We start from the raw sequence: 20,364 nt of genomic DNA, 5'->3' as shown, positions 1-20,364 counted from the left end.
CACTATAGTAGTTGACTTGTCAAAAATGTTTGAGTAGACGTGTGAGGTAAGCGGAGTTCTGAACCTATCCTCATTGGGGTCTTGAGATGCCTGTGATGATAGTCGAGTCCTTTTAGCAACTGGTGTTGCTGGATCGTCAGCAACAATGTCTTTACCCCTGGAAGATCGACGAGACATCTGCAAGAGAACAGGCCCACAGCAAAGAACCAACACCAGTACCACACAAGATAAATGTCAACATGATTCGATGCTAATAGAAGTAAGGAAAATTTCAATACATAAATACAAACTGAAGATAGTGCAGACCCAACCAAACTTCCAACAATACTAAGGAGCACAAAATGACAGGTGCAGCAAAATGGTGATAATGCTCAAAGGCATAGAAAGACAAAAACTGACAAAACTGTCAATGAGACAGTTTACTATGACCATGATATGCAAACAGATACAGCATTCGAACATTTAGAACATGATATCATAAAACATTCCACAAGAGATATGAACATAGGAAAATATTTCAAAATGAAGTAATCAAAGCATCAAACCTGAGCACATGATTGAGAGACACACATTATGTTATCATAAAAACTCAGTAACCCAATACCGAAATCCAACATCAACACTCGAGCAAGTGAAATGAGCAAGTCAAATAAACTCCAAACCCATTTAATAAAAGATTTTCTGACTCAACAACAGGCAAATATCAGAACAATGAAAAAGCACATTGTGATCGCTCAACATGAAAACAGATGAGAACAATAGCAAACATAACACGCCATACCCATTACACAAAGATAGAAATATTTCGAACACAATATCAATCCAAACGGTAACAAAAATATCCATGAAATAGGGAAAATGAGATTGAGAAAACAAGACCCATACCTTTTCTTAATGATTTGGATAAGAAATGAAGCACCAATGAGATTTGAAAATGGATTCACGGAGTGTTTGGGAAGGAGATAGTTTAGAGAGAAGATGAACAGTCACAAATGTTCGAGGGAAAACTGAAAAAGATTTAAAACTGCTCCTATTTCTGCCAAACATGCGTTTTTCGCAACTTGATTAAGTCGCCACACAATCGTCAGTTTAAGCCGCCAAAACACTCAAGGACAAAAATTTTTCTAAGTGTTTTTCGCGGCTGGAAGGTCTACCCGCGAGTGAGTCGCGAGCTGAGCTGCGAAAATCTCTGAGTAAACCTCGCGACTGGACCTTCCACTCGCGAACAAGTCGCCAAAAATGACCCGCGAAGACGCGACTGAGGCTCGCGACTTGACATACCCGCGACTGAGCCGCCAAAACAGGGCAAAACTGGATTTTTGAAATTTTCAGATTTTTCAAACAAAATACTTTCCAAAAACACCTAAAACACTCAAAAATCTTTTTGTGCTTGAATTAACAAAGATTGAGCATGTGAAAACACATTTCATGAAGTACAATCACATAAATGAATATGGCATTTATTGAACATAAACTTGTGTGTTGTGTGTGGATATCAACAATGAGATAGTCCTTAGTCTAATGAGAAGCTTCAATGATCAATTCAACCAAGACATACACAATTAGCACTAGATCATGTGACCCATCTCAATTATAGAAATATGTATATATGACCTCCCACATAACTTGATAACATAACTTGGAGCTTTACATTTGACTCCACTTTTGATCATAACATTTGATCTTTTTGATCTTTTGAGGCAATCACCTCTCATTGTGAGAGTGATATTTGACATTTCACTTTAATGAACAAGCCTTTGGCCTTTTGAATAAACATTTTCTTTAATATAAAGTCGCTTACCCTTTTTCCTAGTCAAATACTAGAATGTGCGACAGGCTTTTGCAGCTCAATATCTCTTTTCATTTGGAGATTTACATTTGGTGAGCTCTTTTTAGCAAAAAAAAATAGTGGGAAGATATATAGACACAAGTCTATGCATGTCTCAAGATCAACATAACCATTCACTAATCATTCATGACAAGTTTGAAGATCTATTTACAACAATCACATAGATTTCAAGATTTTTTCCCACAGTGATATGAGTGCATGAAAACAAGCAATGCTCGAAAATGCACAAAGCCATTAGCACAAAGGTACAAGGCAAAACAAGTTTTGAGACAAAAACTCAACAAAGTCAATCAAGCTTTTTGATTTTCTAATTTTTATGTGATTTTTGGATTTTTGACACTAAAAGCAAAAAGATTGATATAACAAAATTAAAAATATGCACAAGTAGACAAGCAAACAACCAACAACAAAAACAGCAAGCAAACAAACAAACATCGTCACAAAGCATAGGAAGTATTAATGCATGGACATGTTGTAATGCTTATGCATGAGTACCCTTTTTCACCCACACGTCACTTGCGTTTGGGGTGATTTCCTTATAGGATTGGGTACAGGAGTTAGGGCTTTCAAACCTTCGTGAGAAGCTTTCCAAGTAGTTGGTGAATGCACCAATCATCTTCATCACGTTCATCATTCCGGGATCACCATTCTGATCTCTAGATTGATCACCTACCCAATTTCTTCTTTCATTTCTAGGTCCTCCTGACCTTTGAGGAGTTGCACTATTCTTTGCTCTCAGCTTTTGGCAATTTGGTCGAGTATGCCCTTGAAGTCCGCAATAATGACACACATAAGTTGCTCTAGGACCTCTTTGTGGTCGTGGGCGTGACTTGGCACGAGATTCAGACCTGCCCACAGATTGATTACGGGGATTCAACATCCGTTGGTTCACCACATTCTTCTTCTCCTCCACCTTGAACTTCTCATCAGTAAGGTCAGCTACAACTTGATCTTTGGCCTTTACAAACTTCACTTCTTTAGTGACATTTCCAGATGAACTACTTCCTCCGGTATATCCCAATCCGGATTTGTCTGAAAAGCTCTTTTGAGATAAGATAACATCATCTAGCTTCTTGGTGGTGACCGTCTCTATTTTAGCATTTGCTTGCACAACCTCATTCTCAAGAAATCTCACTTTTGTGTAAGTTTTGGACAACTCACCATTCAGTGTTTCTATCTCACATTTGGCCTCCCTATATCGGATTAGGAGACTTTTGTAGTCCTCTTCAGCCTTCTTCATTTTTCTCACAGCAGCCTTGGCCACCCTTGTGTACTCACCCGACTTCTCCAAAAGTGAGTTATAATTCTCTTGAAGATTTGCTGTGCTTTCATCTTCTTCAGCATCTGATTCTTCAACAATTCCTAGTAATTCATCATCACTATGTTCTCTAAGGTCTTGTACAAGCAGATGCAACTCATCTGAAGGCTCAACATGAGCAATGGTCATAAAAGCTGAATAGTTCCCCTCTCCATCACAGCTCTCTTCAGATTCTGAGTCAGACGAATCCGAGTCACTCAATGTCGTGGCATACACTTTACCTTTCGATTTCAAATAATTCGGACATTCCTTCTTAAAGTGTCCATGCCCGTTACATTCAAAGCAAGTGACACCTTGTGTAGGTTGGGATTCTTTTCCATCTTTCTCTTTGAATTCCCTTTTCTCCCTTCCAGAACTTTGGAATTTTCTTTTATCATCAAATTTGCCATTATTTTTGAATTTCAAGAACTTTCTGAAATTTTTGACAAGGTATGCAACATCTTTGTCAACCACATCTTCTCCTGATGAGTCTTGATCTTCCACCTTCTCATTAATGGTCTTTAGAGCAAGAGATTTACTCTTCCGTTGATTGGGCAGCGACATCTCATAAGTCTGCAGAGAACTAACCAGCTCCTGTACTTTGATGTCATCAAGGTCTTTGCTCTCTTCAATCGCTGTCACTTTAGCACGAAAACTTTCCGGCAATGATCGAAGGATCTTCCTTACAATTTTTGAATCCTCCGTTTTCTCCCCCAAGTTGAACTTACTGGCAACCACCTCATTTAGCTTCCCATAGAAAGAGTCAAAAGACTCATCCTCACTCATTTTGAGCTCCTCAAACTGAGTGGTCAGCATTTGCAACTTGGTGTCTTTCACTTTCTTCGTGCCTTCATAGGTGGTTTCCAAAATCTCTCATGCTTCTTTGGCAATGGTAATATGAGAAATCCTGTGAAATTCATCTAGAGACACACCATAGAAAATAGCATTAAGTGTTTTACTGTTAGCATTAGATGCAGCAAGTGCTGCCTTATCCCAAGTGGATTTGGCTGCCTCAGGTCTGGTCCAACCAATCTCAACAGCATCCCAAACGGATTCATCAATAGAACACAGAAAAGCTCTCATGCGAACCTTCCAAAAAGCATAATTACTACCATCAAAATATGGAGGTGCATTTAGGGATTGAGACTGATCCATCTCAAAAGGGAGTCAAGGATCACACAATGGTAATGAAACCAATAACAGTGTACCCGCTCTGATACCAAATGAAAGTTCAAAAACGTGTATAAACACCTTTGAACGTTTAGACCCCCAAATAACAACTTAACCAATTCAAGTAATATGTCAAACAACTAGTGTGCTGAAACTTAACATAAGCTATAATATGGAATTGGTAAAAACTATCTAAGTCAAAACAAAACACAATCCACAGCAGATAATAAAAAGGCAAAGATAGAGAGGAAGGAAGATGCAAACACAAAGACAACACGCGATGTGTTATCGAAGAGGAAACCGAAGCCCTCGGCGTAAAACCTCTCCACCGCCCTCCAAGCAGTAAACAATCCACTAGAAAATACAGTTGGGATACATGGACAGCAATAGACCCTCCAATCCTAATCTACCCAGTGCACCTAAGCCCTCCAAGCTTCTTGCTCCAACGAGGTTGCGCCGAACCTTTTTCTTTTCTAGCTTCCCGGATTCCGCTACTAGACCGTAGTATCAACCAATGAAGATTGGTTCCTTCCTAACTGCTTCTCAGAAATCCAAACAGCTGTCTCACAGTGATGATGATGGTGAGAACCAGGTTTGGTATAATGCCTCTCAAGGATTTGACAATGGAAATGAAGAAATTTGAGGAATTTGAAGAGACTCTAATGTATAGATTGTGGGTGAACCAATCTTGTTTTTCTTTAAGGTTTCTCTCTCAAAATTCTCTCTGGAAGCTCTCCTACAATCGTGGGTAAAAGGGGTATTTATACTGGAGTGGGAGAGGAATGTGAAACGTCAGGTTTTACAAAACAGGGGTGGCTCGCGGCTTGACCTCGCGGCTTGAAAAAGTCGCGAGATCCAGTCGCGAGATAACCGTATGGCCAGTTGTCCTGTTTTGTCCTGTAGTGCTCCAGCTTGCATGACTGTTCACCTTCCAGCATGCTTGGCACGTGTGCTGCGTCTGGCGGCTTGAAACCGCGAGTCACCCGCGAGGCCCAGCCGCGAGTCTCTGTTTTCTTGCACACTCTTGAGCAATCTTCACTCTATCTCACTCACTACCCTTACATCAAACCCACCTAAATACAGGGTTACTAAATGCTGAATTACAAGCAAATTTAGCACGGAATAAAGCCAATTAGATGGTTGAATAAATTCAACCTTACAGTTTGTATTTCCGATTGGCCTCATACACTATCAAAGAAATGTTGATAATGGAAACACCATCGCCATTACTGCTCTAAGCAGTCAAAACCCTGGTGTTATCACAATTGCGAATGCAGTGTTTGGGTCCAAGCCTCATATTACTAATGACATTTTGACGAAGGCCTTCCAGGTGTATATCAATGTTATCAGCTATGTCCAATCGAAGTTCTAGACAACCCATTTATGAATATTTTTCCATTAATTTATGAAAAAAGAACCTACTCCTCCCCACTTTTCTGTGCAAGTCTGTCAATTTGTGTGTTATAGCCTCATTGGAAGTTTGAGTGCATTGTTTTGCTGTTTTTATATTATATTTGTAATTTTATTATTATGATTCTTTAGGTTTTTTTTTTTTTTTTTTTTTAATATAGTTTTTATTTACTTTCGTCTTCTTTTTCTTTTTTTTCTTTTTTGAGTAGATTTATGTACTACCCTTTATTCGTCTTTCATTCCATTCAGAATATTATGCTTCAAATTATGAACCTCATTTGACAGCATGTTTTTCATTTTAATATAATCTCCTGTAAACATTTTCATTTTAATAATAATGAAAATAATAAAAGATACACATTTTAGTAATGAAGTGGCCAATAAATGTAGAACCTCTTAAAATGAAGAAATAGTTACCGTAGCCTACTTACAAAATCTTTGTAACTAGACATCTATATATCCTCAACAAACGATTTGTTTGCCTTCTTATCAAAGTGACCCCATAACTCTGAATTTCCTCTACATGAACTTTTTCCACAAACAATCCTCGTTTGCAACAACCTAGCTAGACTTTTGGTGGTCCAAAGAGCTCTCTAGAAGTTTTCGACCAATGAACTTATTTGCAAAGGTTTATAGTTTTTTATTTTTGGTTTGGATGAACAACACTTACAATGTTTTAATCTCACATGTAAAGCTCAAGGTTGGATTCTTGATATGCTCTTGTATGGCAGCCTCTCTCTCTCTCTCTCTCTCTCTATTAAAAGTCTTAGTGTATATAGAAAAAATAGGTTAAACTAGAGGCATAACTGATCGGTTTATTGTTCACGCAATTTTCACTCAGGTTAATGTTAAGCAGTGATCTTGCAAGCATCCTATTTAAGTTTTAGTCAAACAAAGTTAAGCAAGGTCTTGTAAACTTTATACTTGTCATTCACTCAAGCGTTAATGATTTCACTTAATCGTGTCTTCTGAAACTTGAATTCTTCAATTTTCTTCATGACTCAACTTAATACAAACAAAAAATTGAATAAATTACAACACTTTGTTTTGACATAAGAATTTAGCCAATAATCTCTCATTTTAGCGATTCCGTGAAAAAATGTCATGAAACAACAAATCAATGAAAAACAAAGTAACTTTATAAATTACTAGGAAAAAAAAAAGTAGGACTACACATTCTAATACATCTTTTTTTGAGTAAAAGAAACATGCCTTCCTAAAATGTGAACAAATACATTAAATTTATAGTGAACATGAATCGAAAAAAATGACCAACATAAAATAAGCTTTAAATACAATGATGCAGATACACATAGAACCTCATGTGACCTATGTAGATACATAGAGACACGTCCAATTATAATTATTTATGACTAAGCATTATAGTTATCAATGATAATTCATACATTAAATTAATTTTATTATTATGATTCTTTTTGTCTTCTTTTGATTGTTTTTAATAAAATTAAATTAAACCATATACATACCGTCATATAACATTATGCCAAATTTGAATTTTTTTAATAAACGCTTTGGGATTAATTCACACAATCACAATCCCAATTACCATATTCAATCAATATAATCAGAATATTAAAATAAAAAATTAAAAAATTAAAAAATTAAAATAAAATAAAATAAAAAGTCAAGAAGCTGTGGAAGACATTGTTGGAGACTGGGTGAAACTGTTAAAGTTGTCGAGAACTGCACATTAATTAATCCCGTGGTTAGTTATCTAAATTTTGCTATCATGAATATGAAAGTGGAACATTCAAATATTACAATGATGCACACATTAAGTTGTCAATATCATTGGTTCAATACCTATCCAACACTTAAAGAGTTAGTAGAGTGAGGAATTAAAATGTTTTAGGGAAGTCATATCAAAAGAAAAAGAAAAAGGACATTGTCAAACGTAGTTCCTAATTTTAAGCATAAGATGGAAAGCCAAAACACTTTCTTCGTTGCAATGAGGGCCAAAATGGACTTTTACCTTCTTCTTTTTTTTTTTTTTAATTTTCCAATATTTTGTCCCATTTCTCAAACTAATTAGGGAAATGCTCCTGTTTTGAAACTCGATTTTTTAAAAGTCGAGTTCCAAATGTAAAACTCGATTTTTGGACAATAGAGTTATAGCGAACATGGACTTAAAAATAAATATAAAAAAATTGGAACTCGAGTTCCAAAAAAAAATTTTCAAGGAACTCAAGTTCCAGAATTTTTTTTTTTTTTTTTTAATTTTCAGTTCTGTAGAGCTCGATTGTCCAAAATTCGATTTTTAAATTGGAACTCGATTTTTAGAAAATCGAGTTTCAAAACAATGGTATTTTCCTAAATAGTTTGAAAAATGAGGCAAAATGCTGGAAAGTTTAAAACAAAAGGGACAAAAACCCATTTTCTCCTTGCAATGAGAGATTTCAAATACATAGAGTCCTAAGCTTTTCCTAACACGAACATGGTTAAATTGCAGGGATAGAAAGTATCCAAAGAGAGAGAGAGAGAGACCCTTGGAATGTAACTTGGATAATGTGATGTCTTCTAGATGGATAAAGGGTATATTCTCTCTGAATGATCTTTGTGTAAGCTTAACTTGATTTTATGGTGGGAATTGGCTTGACTTGGTGGGAAATACTAAGATCTCACTACAGAGAAATCAATATCTTGTTTCTGAATAGTGCAATGAGTATATTATATGCTAATATGCACCGTCTTCAAGTGGTTGCACCTCATAGTTGGACAATAAATGTATGATATGTTGTTTTTAGATGGAAAAAAGGAAAGTAAATTTAGCTGCATGGTATGGAAAATTGTATGCACTTGTCGATGTCCTTGGCTCGAGTGTCTTTAAGGATGGCACTTGGTTAAAATCAGAGTGATAATAATTACACACTGTGTGAACGGGATATATAAATAAAAGTCATGTTTTCAAAACACAATTTCACTCTTTCACAATTATAATTAAAATCGTGTTTTAAAAACACAATTATACGAGTTATATGTAACTAGCTATGTGTAGTAATAATAAACGAAAATCCAAATGACACATCGGCAAAGAAAACTCCTCACTCCCTACAATCACCTAGGCGTTAGTGGTGATAGATGTGTTGGTGTTGTTTTAGGTGGTAGTGGGCCAACAAATCCCTTGTTCAGTTCATCCATTTCTCGGTCCAAATAGGCCTTATTTCATCCTTTCATTTTCGGCTTAAAAAAGACTGTTAGGTTTCGTTTATTTGGGCTGGGCCTTAAAGCGCAGATAAGTCAGGCAAAAAAGATCAGCCCTCAACAACCATATATTTAATCCATTCTATTCTATAGTAGTGATAGATGGAACTCAAATTCTATATTGTATATCATTCAAACATTATAAATTCACCTTTTTGTTTTGTTTTGTAGAACTTGTTCTCTTTTTCGTTGATTATTTCAAAGCAATGCATTCTTCAAAATAAAAATAAAGAAGTTTTTAAGTGAAGTGAAGCACTTATATATATGTACCGTCCTTGTAACTTGGACTTGGTGGCATATGTAATGGGCCCTATAATGGGTTTTGGAAGATTAGGAGTATGTTTGGAATCCGCTTATTTTATTGAAACTGAAAACTTTTTACTGAAAATATTGTAGATTAAGATAAAAGTTAGCTAAAATAGTATAATGAAACCCATGAATAGTACCAAAAAGTATAGTGAGGCCCATAAATAATAGCAAAAATAAATTGAAAAATAAAATAAGATGACTTTTTAATTTAAAGCCAAACACACACTAGATATGTTAATTTAATTGCCTTCTTTCAGGCACACTATAATACTACCAATTCTCGTACAGGCTAATTGACCAAATACTCTTTCTTTCTTTATTATTTGTGTCTTCTTCTTTTTTTTCTTTTTTGAGAAAAATGTAAGGTAATTTTATTGAATAAAATCGATTTGGAAAACGTTATCCAAATCAAAGGGTAGCTTTTCTACCCATACATCACAATCTGCAGATAAAACTGCTCTTCTAGTGAGCACATAAGCTAACTTATTTCCTTCAAGTCTCGCATGCTGAAACTGACACTGCTGTAAATGAAGCCGCTGTCTGCGTGTCTCCTCTATGACATTCCCATACAAAGTCTTACACCAGTCACTGGCCTTCAGAGCATTAACAACCTTAAGACCTTATGAATACCCAGCTCTTGTGCAAATAAAATTGCTGTGTGTGCTGCCGTTGCTTCAGCCATCAATGAGTGAGGTAGATTAATTTTTTGAGACAGCGCAGCAATTATCTCTCCATTCAAGTCCCAAATCACTACCTCGATACCTGCTAAACCCAGATTCTCAAACGGAGCAGCATCAAAATTTATTTTATAGAAACTCTCTGGAGGGCGTGACAACCAAACTGAAGAAGCTCGCACAGTCAACCTTGCAGCTGGTTTATTTGTCTCCAAAAACTCCATCACTAAAGCTTTAGCTCTATCTCCGACTTCATGAAGTGGCCAGGTAGACTGATTTTCTCGCAACAGATTACACCTCTGCCATAAACACCAAGCAATTGTAGAAAACAATGCAACGTGGTTACCCGATCCGTTAATCATCACCTCCTCCAGCAAATCAAAAAAAGCTTCTATGAGGTTTCCTATAATACTTGGCAAAACTCATATCTGAATGCCAAACTTATTGGGCTTGTTCACACAACCACACATGATGCATCAGAGATTCTTGATAATCCCCACATAAAGCATATATATTGATGAGGATAAAATTAAATAGACAAGAGTGACGGTACACGCCTTGACAAGGGTGACGAGATGTGTTTGCCGTCAGCATCTCTTCAAGGCTGACGGGGACCTGAAGTGAAGGAACTCCACATGTTGAGTACCATAAAGCTGGACATCCTGAAGCTGACGGGTCTTAGTCTGACGGAATAACATAAACTGATGGCGTCAGTCTATGGAATGTTTGATCTCCACGTTTGCGTGTGTAAGTAAATAACTTGCTCCCCACGTTTCATGAAACCTAAGGACTCTTATATGGAAAGAATCCCGTAAAATACGCCCAAGAAGGCTCCTATAAGGAAAAGACTTCTACTCCAAGGAAAAGAGGGGCAGCCCTCGCTACTATAAAAACCCAAGCACCCTCACAAACCAAGGTACGCATAATTTTACCCTCTCTAGCACTCTAGAGCAGTGAGAATAGTTCTGATTTAACCTTCGGAGGGTGTTTGGCCGGTACCACACCGGTACTCTCTGCTAGGTTCTTCCTTTTTGTTGTGCAGGTGCCATTTGCGACGTACGAGGAACGTGTGACTCACTGGTGGTATTATTTTCGACATCATCAGTTAGCGCCGTCTGTGGGGAACGCAACACATTATCGCTTCCTAGACAAAAGAGTTACATGGTACTCACTCGCTCAATGGCAACCACTAACGACGTTCAAGAGGAAGAAGCCCCTACGACTGCGCTTGAAAGACAGGTCAGGATACTCACCACAGCCGTGGAGCGCCTCACCAAACAAAACCACGACCTAGAAGAGCAGCTGAAACAGAAAAATGCGGCCCCTAATAACCAAGGAGCAGATCAAGAAGGAACCAGCGCCGACAGAAGAAACCAGGAGGGACCCCAAGCCAGCAACGCCCCGAGCAAGCCAGAACGGCAGAACATAAGCATCCCCTCCCTTGCAGAAACCACTCCGCCACTTGTTATCGCGGAGATGCAGGCCATGAAGGAACAAATGGAGGTTATGATGAATGCTCTTAAGGGGCGAGTATCAAGCGACCTTGTCAACCGAACTGACTCGCCGTTCACCACCACCATCAACTCCTACCCTTTACCGAGTAAGTTCCGCATGCCGTAGATAGACAGTTATGATGGGGTCAAGGACCCACTGGACCACCTGGAGACCTTCAAGACCTTAATGCACCTTCAAGGAGTAGCAGACGCCATCATGTGTAGGGCCTTCCCTACAACGCTGAAGGGCGCAGAGAGAATTTGGTTCAGCCGACTAACACCAAACTCCATCAGCACCTTCAAAGAGCTCAGCGCTCAGTTTACCGCACACTTCATTGGAGGCCATCGATACAAGAAGTCTACAGCTTGCTTGATGAGTATGAAGCAACGAGAAGATGAAACTTTAAGAGCCTACATCTCCCGCTTCAACAAAGAGGCACTCTCGATCGACGAAGCCGACGATAAGATACTTGTTGCGGCATTCACGAATGGCTTGAAGAAGGGTAAGTTTTTGTTCTCCCTATACAAAAACGACCCAAAGACCATGTCGGAAGTACTTTATCGCGCCACAAAGTATATGAATGCTGAAGATGCGCTGTTAGCTCGGGAAGAGAGGCCCAGGAAAAGAGAAAGGCAGGAAGACACTCGGCACGACCAAGGCCGAAAGAAGGCAAGAACAGGAGACTGAAGGGACGAGAGGCGCCCTAAGCCCCTGGGGGGAAAATTCACGAGCTTCACTCCGCTGACAGCCCCGATAGATCAAGTCCTTATGCAAATCAAGGACGAAGAGGCTCTGACGTTCCCGGGAAAGCTGAAGAGTGACCCCAACAAACGTTCCCGGGATAAGTATTGCCGTTTCCACCGCGACCATGGCCACGACACGTCTGATTGCTATGACCTCAAGCAGCAAATTGAGGCCCTTATCAGACAAGGAAAGCTGCAGAGATTCGTTAGTAAGGAAAAAACGAATCCCCCCGCACAAGACCAGCACCCCCGACGGGACAATGAGCGACCGAGGCCTCCGATTAGGGATATAAAGATGATCGTAGGAGGAACGGCTGCCGCCGGGTCATCCAAGAAAGCCCGCAAGACCTATCTTCGGATGGTACAAAATGTTCAGCTGACGGGAGTTGTGCCAAAAATAGCGCGAAGAGAAGGTCCTGTAATCGGATTTTCAGAAGAAGACGCGCGACGCCTTCACCATCCACATGACGATGCGCTCGTCGTCAGCTTGCGGGTAAGAGACTACAACATGCACCGGGTGCTGATCGACAATGGCAGTTCAGCAGATATTTTATACTACACAGCGTTCCAGCAGATGAGGATCGACAGGGAGCGATTGATCCCAACAAATGCCCCACTTGTTGGCTTCGGCGGGAGCCGGGTATTCCCATTGGGCACGGTCACATTATCCGTAATTGTGGGCGATTACCCTCAACAGATAGCCAGGGACGTGACATTCTTGGTAGTCGATTGCTCGTCGACCTACAACGCTATCCTCGGGTGACCCACGCTCAACTCATGGAAGGCAGTAACTTCCACCTACCACCTGATGATAAAGTTCCCGACTGACTACGGAGTAGGGGAACTGCGCGGAAGTCAGATGGCTGGGCGCGAATGCTACATAGCCATGATGGAAATGGAGGATCAGGTTCAGGCTTTAAGCATAGAAGTGCACCGGACGGTAACGGAGCCAGTTGAGAAGTTAGAAGAGATACCCCTTGACAGTTCTGATCCTGGCCGAACGACCAAAATTGGAACGCTCGCTAACACCACGATCCGTCAGGAGCTCATAACCTTCCTCAGACACAATCGAGACGTATTTGCGTGGGGTCATGAAGATATGCCGGGAATAGATCCTTCAGTCATGGTGCACAGGTTGAACGTATCGCCTGCCTTTCCACCTATCATACAAAAGAAGAGAGTGTTTGCCCCCGAGTGAGACCGGGCCATAGCAAAAGAAGTCAGAAAGCTACAGGAAGCGAGCTTCATTAGGGAAGTATACTATCCCGACTGGTTAGCAAATGTAGTGATGGTCAAAAAGGCGAGCGAGAAATGGTGGATGTGTGTGGACTTCACCGACCTTAACAAGGCTTGCCCCAAGGATAGCTACCCCCTCCCGAGGGTCGATGTCCTAGTAGACTCTACGGCCCGACACCAGTTGCTGAGCTTCATGGATGCTTTCTCGGGGTACAACCAAATCCGAATGCATGAAGCCGATCAAGAAAAAACGTCGTTCGTAACCAGCCAAGGCCTCTTCTGTTACAAGGTGATGCCCTTCGGCCTGAAGAACGCCGGCGCAACGTACCAAAGACTCATGAACAAAATGTTCGCGCAGCAGATTGGGAGGAATGTCCAGGTCTATGTGGACGATATGCTGGTGTTGAGGTCTAAAAAGGGTCATAATGAAATAAGCCCAAAACAGAAGAACAAGTCAAGCCCAAAAGGAAAAATCTCAGGCTAAGCCCAAAGTAATAGGCACGGATGACCCATGGGGGATAAAAGGAAGGCCCAGAGGATCCTGAAGCCCAGAAAAGGAAGAAGCATCCCAAAAAGAGACCACGGCAAAATATAAAGAAGCAAGGATCCTCAAATCCCTTCAAGCACAAATAAAAAGGAAGATTGGGACAGATCGATAGAAAGAAGACAGGAAAAGAAAAAAATAAGAAACGCGAGCGACCTCTCATGGCACAGACAGCAAAAGAGCCTCGGGGAATCAGGACAGGGAAGAAGAATGGTAACGAATGACTTTCAAAAATGGCAGAACAGGATTCCGCCCAAATAGGAAAGAAAGGGAAAAGAGGAATGCGCCAGAAATGGGGATGCCGAGAAGGGCATACCTCAGCACGTCCCAAAGAGGATGGCCAACCAGAAGCTTTCGAAGGAATCAGAACCAAGAGAAGGAAAGAATGAGAGAAAATGGCAAAGGGACTTACCGAGGCGACAGGGACAGAACATGCTCTGTTTGCAAAAGAACAAAACAGGGGAACCCGGGACACCCAGAAAAACTCCATTATAAAAGGAGGGAACGGGTTGTGAAGAAAGTAGCGAGAAAAAAAGAAAGAAACACAAGAAAGAAGAAATTCTCTAGGAAGAACCATCAGAAAAATCTATGCAGAAAGAAAAATACTAAGGGAAGAACAAATACTGCTTCCCGATATCCTGTAAAGGCCACTATTGCACATACTCGGATTCAACGAGAATCAAACTTTGCAAGTTTTGAAGGCTGAAATAGCCATTCAAGACTACAATTTTTGAGCTTGATTGGACCTTGTATCACGTCCTAGTGAGCTTTCTGTAATCAAAACAGATAACTTATTAATGAAACACTGCTTAATAATTCCCAGGATCCTCACAGCACTATTTCTTTGTTTTATCGTTTTACTAATCCTGCTTTGTTTCCTTCTGAACTTACGTTGTTAATTTTGGTACTCCTCGATATCCTTGTTTGTTGTCTTTCTGTATATTGTCAGGAGTATTCTCTGCATTCACTTGATTCTTAAACAGCTCGTTAGCTGCGGTGAATCAAGGCCCGGTCCACCAAATCCTTCCTTTTCATTCAGGCCCAGGATCCTTGGGCTTGAGTATCCTGAAAAAGGCACTCTCACAGCTGGTAAAAAGCCGAAGGGAGGAAGATCATCTAGGAGATCTCAAAGAAACATTCGACACACTTCGCTCCTACAACATGAAGCTCAATCCAGGAAAATGTGCCTTTGGAGTAACGGCAGGAAAATTCTTAGGATTCATGGTGTCTCAGAGGGGAATCGAGGCAAACCCGGACAAGATCCAGGCCATTATGGATATGGCACCACCAAGAAATGTGAAGGAGGTGCAAAGCCTCAATGGAAAGATAGCGGCACTAAATAGGTTCGTGTCAAGGGCAACGGACAAGTGTTTGCCCTTCTTCCGAACATTGAAGAAATCCTTCAAGTGGACTAACGAATGCCAGCAAGCATTCGAAGAATTGAAGGCTTACCTCTCCTCCCCACCATTGCTGAGCCCGTCGCAGCCAAGAGAAGAGCTTTTTCTCTATCTAGCCGTCTCCCCTGCAGCCGTTAGCGCGGCCTTGGTCAGAGAAGAAGAGAAAGTGCAAAAGCCCATGTACTACGCAAGCCGAGCGCTTCACGGTGCCGAAGAAAGATACCCGCCCATGGAAAAACTTGCCTTTGCATTAGTTACGGCAGCCCGCAAGCTCAAACCGTACTTCCAAGCTCATACAGTGAACGTCCTGACTGACAAACCCTTACGACGAGCAATGAGCAATCCCGAGGCCGCGGGACGATTGGCGTTATGGGCTATAGAACTGAGCGAATTTGATATTCAGTACCGCCTGCGGACCGCCATCAAGGGACAGATCGTCGCCAACTTTATAGCTGAGTTCACTCATGATGAAGACAAGGGGGCAGCAGAGTCCCCTCAATAGAGCATATATACGGACGGATCGTCCAACAGACAAGCCGCAGGGGCCGGCATTGTGCTACTATCGCTCGAAGGAGACACCATTGAATGTATGGTCCATCTCGACTTCCCTGCCACCAACAATGAATCAGAGTATGAGGCTCTGATAGCAGGGCTCGACCTCGCCAAAGCAGCAGGAGCCGCGAGGGTAGTCATCTACTGCGATTCACAAGTCATCACTAACCAAATAAATGGAGACTACAAGTGCAAGGGCGAAAAAATGAAGAAGTACCTTGATGAAGTAAGGGCGAGAGTGGATGACCTAAAAGCCAAAGTCGTCCAAATTCCCAGAGAAGAAAACGAGCGAGCCGACCGCCTCGCGAAGGCCGCTTCAGCAGAACAAATGGTCATCCCTGGTAATGTACTCTCTTTCGTGCAGCTTTCTCCGCTAATAGATCTCAGCAACATGCAGGAAATATGCTCCGACAGTAGCTGGACAACGCCGTTAGTTTCATACCTAAAAGATGGGGTCTTACCAGACGAAAAGGAAGCCGCAAGGAAACTTAAGGTCCAGGCAGCGAGGTTCGTCCTGATAAAAGACGTCCTGTATAAAAGAGGTTTCTCCCGACCATATTTGATATGCTTGGGTACAGAAGAGGCAGATTACGTCATGAGAGAGGTACATGAAGAAATCTGCGGAAACCACTCAGGGTCCAGATCGTTGGTACACAAGCTTGTGCAAGCAGGGTACTATTGGCCCACCATGCAGAAGGACGCCGAGGCCTATGTCAGGGCCTGCGACAAATACCAAAGGTTCAGCAATATTATTAGACAACCAACCAAAGAGCTGACCCCAATGACGGCCCCATGGCTGTTCACACAGTGGGGATTAGATATTATGGGACCATTCCCTACAGCCGTACGACAGCTGAAATTCCTGGTAGTGGGCATCGACTATTTCACGAAATGGGTGGAAGCTGAAGCTTTGGCCACGATTACAGAGAAGAACGTGCGGAGCTTTGTCTGGAGATGCATCATATGCAGGTTTGGCATTCCTAGAGTCTTTGTCTCGGATAACGGAAAACAATTCGACAACGACCCCTTCCGGGATTTTTGCTCACAGTTAGGAATAAAGAACCACTACTCCTCCCCTGCCCACCCTCAAGCTAATGGACAGGTCGAAGTCACGAACCGATCCTTGCTCAAGATTATCAAGACTCGGCTCGAGGGGGCAAAGGGTATATGGCCCGAAGAATTGCCAAGTATACTATGGGCATACAGGACGACGGCAAGAACACCCACAGGAGAGACACCGTTCCGACTGACGTACGGAGGCGAAGCAGTCATCCCGGCCGAAATTGGACTCACAAGCTACAGGGTGCACAACCATGATGAGAACAAAAACGACGAGGCTATGCGACTACAGCTCGACCTAGTGGACGAAATCAGAACAGCAACAGAACAAAGGCTCGCTAGGTACCAGGACCGCATGGCCAAACACTTCAACTCTCGAGTCCGACATAAAGACTTCCAAGTTGGAGACCTTGTTCTTAGAAAGGTCATGGGCGCCGCTAGGGACCCTACCTAAGGGAAACTCGGCCCCAATTGGGAAGGACCTTACCGAGTTACGTCGTGGCAGAGAAAAAGTACTTACCACCTGGAAACGTTGGAAGGACAGAAACTACCACACCCATGGAACACCGAGCACCTACGAAAGTATTACCAATAGGAGCGGCAGCATGAAGACCAACCTTTTTTTTATTCCAGCAAATTTTAGTTTTACTCCTCAAATTTATCATTTACTTTAGTTTTTTGCAACAAATACTTTTTAGCCCAAAGGGCAGGATTTGGTTTTAATTACTTTTATTTAAATGCATGGCAATAAGAGGAGTTTATTCAGAAATTGCTGAAGTATCTATTTTTTCTACGGTCCACTAAGTTCATAACCCAAAACGACTAAGTCCATAACACACGAACTAAAAAACTGACGGACCAACAAAGATGTCAAAGACATCAAGGCTAAGGCCGAGAAAATGACGGTCCGGAAAGGCTAAAGCTAAAAAGCTGACGGTCCAATAGATGAAGCAATCATCATATGGACAAGGTCCTAAAAATTGTCGGACCAACAAAGATGTCAAAGACATCAAGGCCTAAAAACTGACGGACCAAAAAAGATGTCAAAGACATCAAGGCTAAGGCCGAGAAAATGACGGTCCGGAAAGGCTAAAGCTAAAAAGCTGACGATTCCATAGATGAAACTACCATCATATGGACGTGGCCCTCAAACCAAAAGACCTACAATAATGGCAGCCATCAAGGCCAAAACTAAAATAAAATAAAAATAAAAATAAAAAAAGGCTGACGGTCTTAAGAGATTGACGACCTTAAAACGGTGCGACCAACCAACAAGAGCTGTAAACCGACGGTCACCAAGCTGACGGGGCTTGGAGACTAGGCACGATGTCATGCCAACGGGGGCTTCCAACAGTTCAAAGAGCTGACGTGTTCCAAGCAAACGGGAATTTTTACCAAAATTTGATCTAGGGTCATCATCAATAAAGAGATATAAAAGCTATGGAAATTAAACACATACACAACTGTACATAAACAAAAGCCCGAAGAAAACCAAAAGGGCACTTAAACATTGTTTAAAATTACAACTGTTTTCCAAATATTTAAAATGCAACTATTTTGTACATAGCTACAATACAAAATATTTAAAATGCAACTATTTTGTACATAGCTACAATGCAACATAAAAACTAAGCAGCAGGAACGTCAGCAGGGTTGCCGTCAGCCTGATGGTCTTCAATATCCACTATCACGGCTGGAGAATCAGAAACTACAGGATTAGCAGCAGGCTGGGCTAGGACTACACTACCGTCATGCTCCGGAGTAGGGTTGGGCTGAGGAGAGCCGTCGTCTCCATCATCCATGGTAATCCCAGACAAGTCCAGCTCCGGGAAGGCCGACGCGACCTGCCGAAGGCAATCATCGAACCCAGTGCCATAATATTGGCCACATAAGTCAATAAAAGACTGCGACACTTTGAAGTCTCTAATCGCGTCAGTCTCCGCCGTCTGTAACTTTTCCCCCAGAGCCATCACCTCTCCCTGGAGCTTGTCATTCTGACCGCTGACCTCCGTCAGTTTCTCCTTAACTTCCTGCAGCTCCTTGTTGAGGAGACGAACGGCTTCCTTGTACTGAGCTTGCTGATTCAACAGGTTCGTGTTATGTTTACAAACTCGGGTGACGACCCCCTCCTTCGCCACACAACGGTCGCGAAGGGCCTTGACGCGCACCAAGGCCTAAAAGAACATATCCGTCAGTCAAAAAGTATACCAAAACAAGATAAAGCTTGTTCAACTAAAAATGTAATAAACATACCCTGGAGAGATCGAAGAGGGCCGACGCCCCTAAATCCTCCGTCCCCACCTGGTCACAGGGCTCTACGTCCGTCGGTTTTATCAGGGATTCAACCTCCCTGACGGCATATTCCTTATGGGTGAGGAGACGGTCGGGACCCTCGTTGACGGGACCAGTAGAAGTCATCACCCCCTTTCCCGCGCCATGGCTGGGCTTCGGAGGGGATTTTTCCTTTAATGGTTCGTCTGCAGGGGTGACGGCAGCCTTTTTTGAGGGACGGCTGTCACTCCCGTCGGGTTTCCTCTTCGCCACTTTAGCGACGGCCTTGGGGGTTGACAAGGCCTCCCCCCCTGCCTCCTTAGCCTTCCTCTCCTCCTTCTGACAAGCTGCGGCGGCCCGTATCCTTTGCTTTGCGGATTCCATCTCTACAACACAAGAAAGACTGTTGGGGAAAGGGATGGAAAAATGAAACTGACGGGGAAAGTAAAAGTCTACTCACGTCGGCGTGCAAACTCTTCCAACCTTCGAGCTTCCGCTGACGAATCTGGACCCCCACAGTATAAGTGAAGGGTGTCAAGGGTGATCAAATCCCTGCACTTACGGTCTTCCAAAGGGATTTCCAGAATCCGTTGGATGAACTCCTCCTGCTCGTCAGTTATGTGCGGACGGGTATAAGCTGAAAGAAATAAACAAGTGTTAGTAGCGTCGCTTCAAAAAAAACACGAGTCACATAGTTGACGGGATTAACCTGAATCCCTGACAAAGGCCCAGGTGTTGTCAAAATAACCGCGAGGCATCGTCGCCCACTCCTCCTGACGGCAAACCCAATCCGTCCCTTCAACAAAAAAATACCTACTCTTCTAGTTCCTATTTGAATCTGGCATATCTGACACTAGCCGTAACCCTTTCTCCCGGGCATTAAAGTGATATGTCCCCTTAGACGAGGCGATATGATGAGGCCTATAACAATAAAAAAATTCTCCTAGCGTGAGCTGACAGTGTCCTCCACTAAGACTGCCCCATAGGATTTCAACTCCTATAAAAGTCCTCCAAGCGTTTGGGGCAATCTGGGTGACGGATATTCCCAGGAAGTCAACAAGTTGACAGTGTAGAGCCGTCAATGGTAACCTCAGGCCCGCAGTAAACATGGCATCATACATGCCAACGCCAGCTGTC

This window comes from Quercus lobata, unplaced genomic scaffold (genome assembly GCF_001633185.2).
Source record: "Quercus lobata isolate SW786 unplaced genomic scaffold, ValleyOak3.0 Primary Assembly Scq3eQI_201, whole genome shotgun sequence".
Lineage (NCBI taxonomy): Eukaryota > Viridiplantae > Streptophyta > Magnoliopsida > Fagales > Fagaceae > Quercus > Quercus lobata.
Note: the sequence above shows the minus strand (reverse complement) of the source record.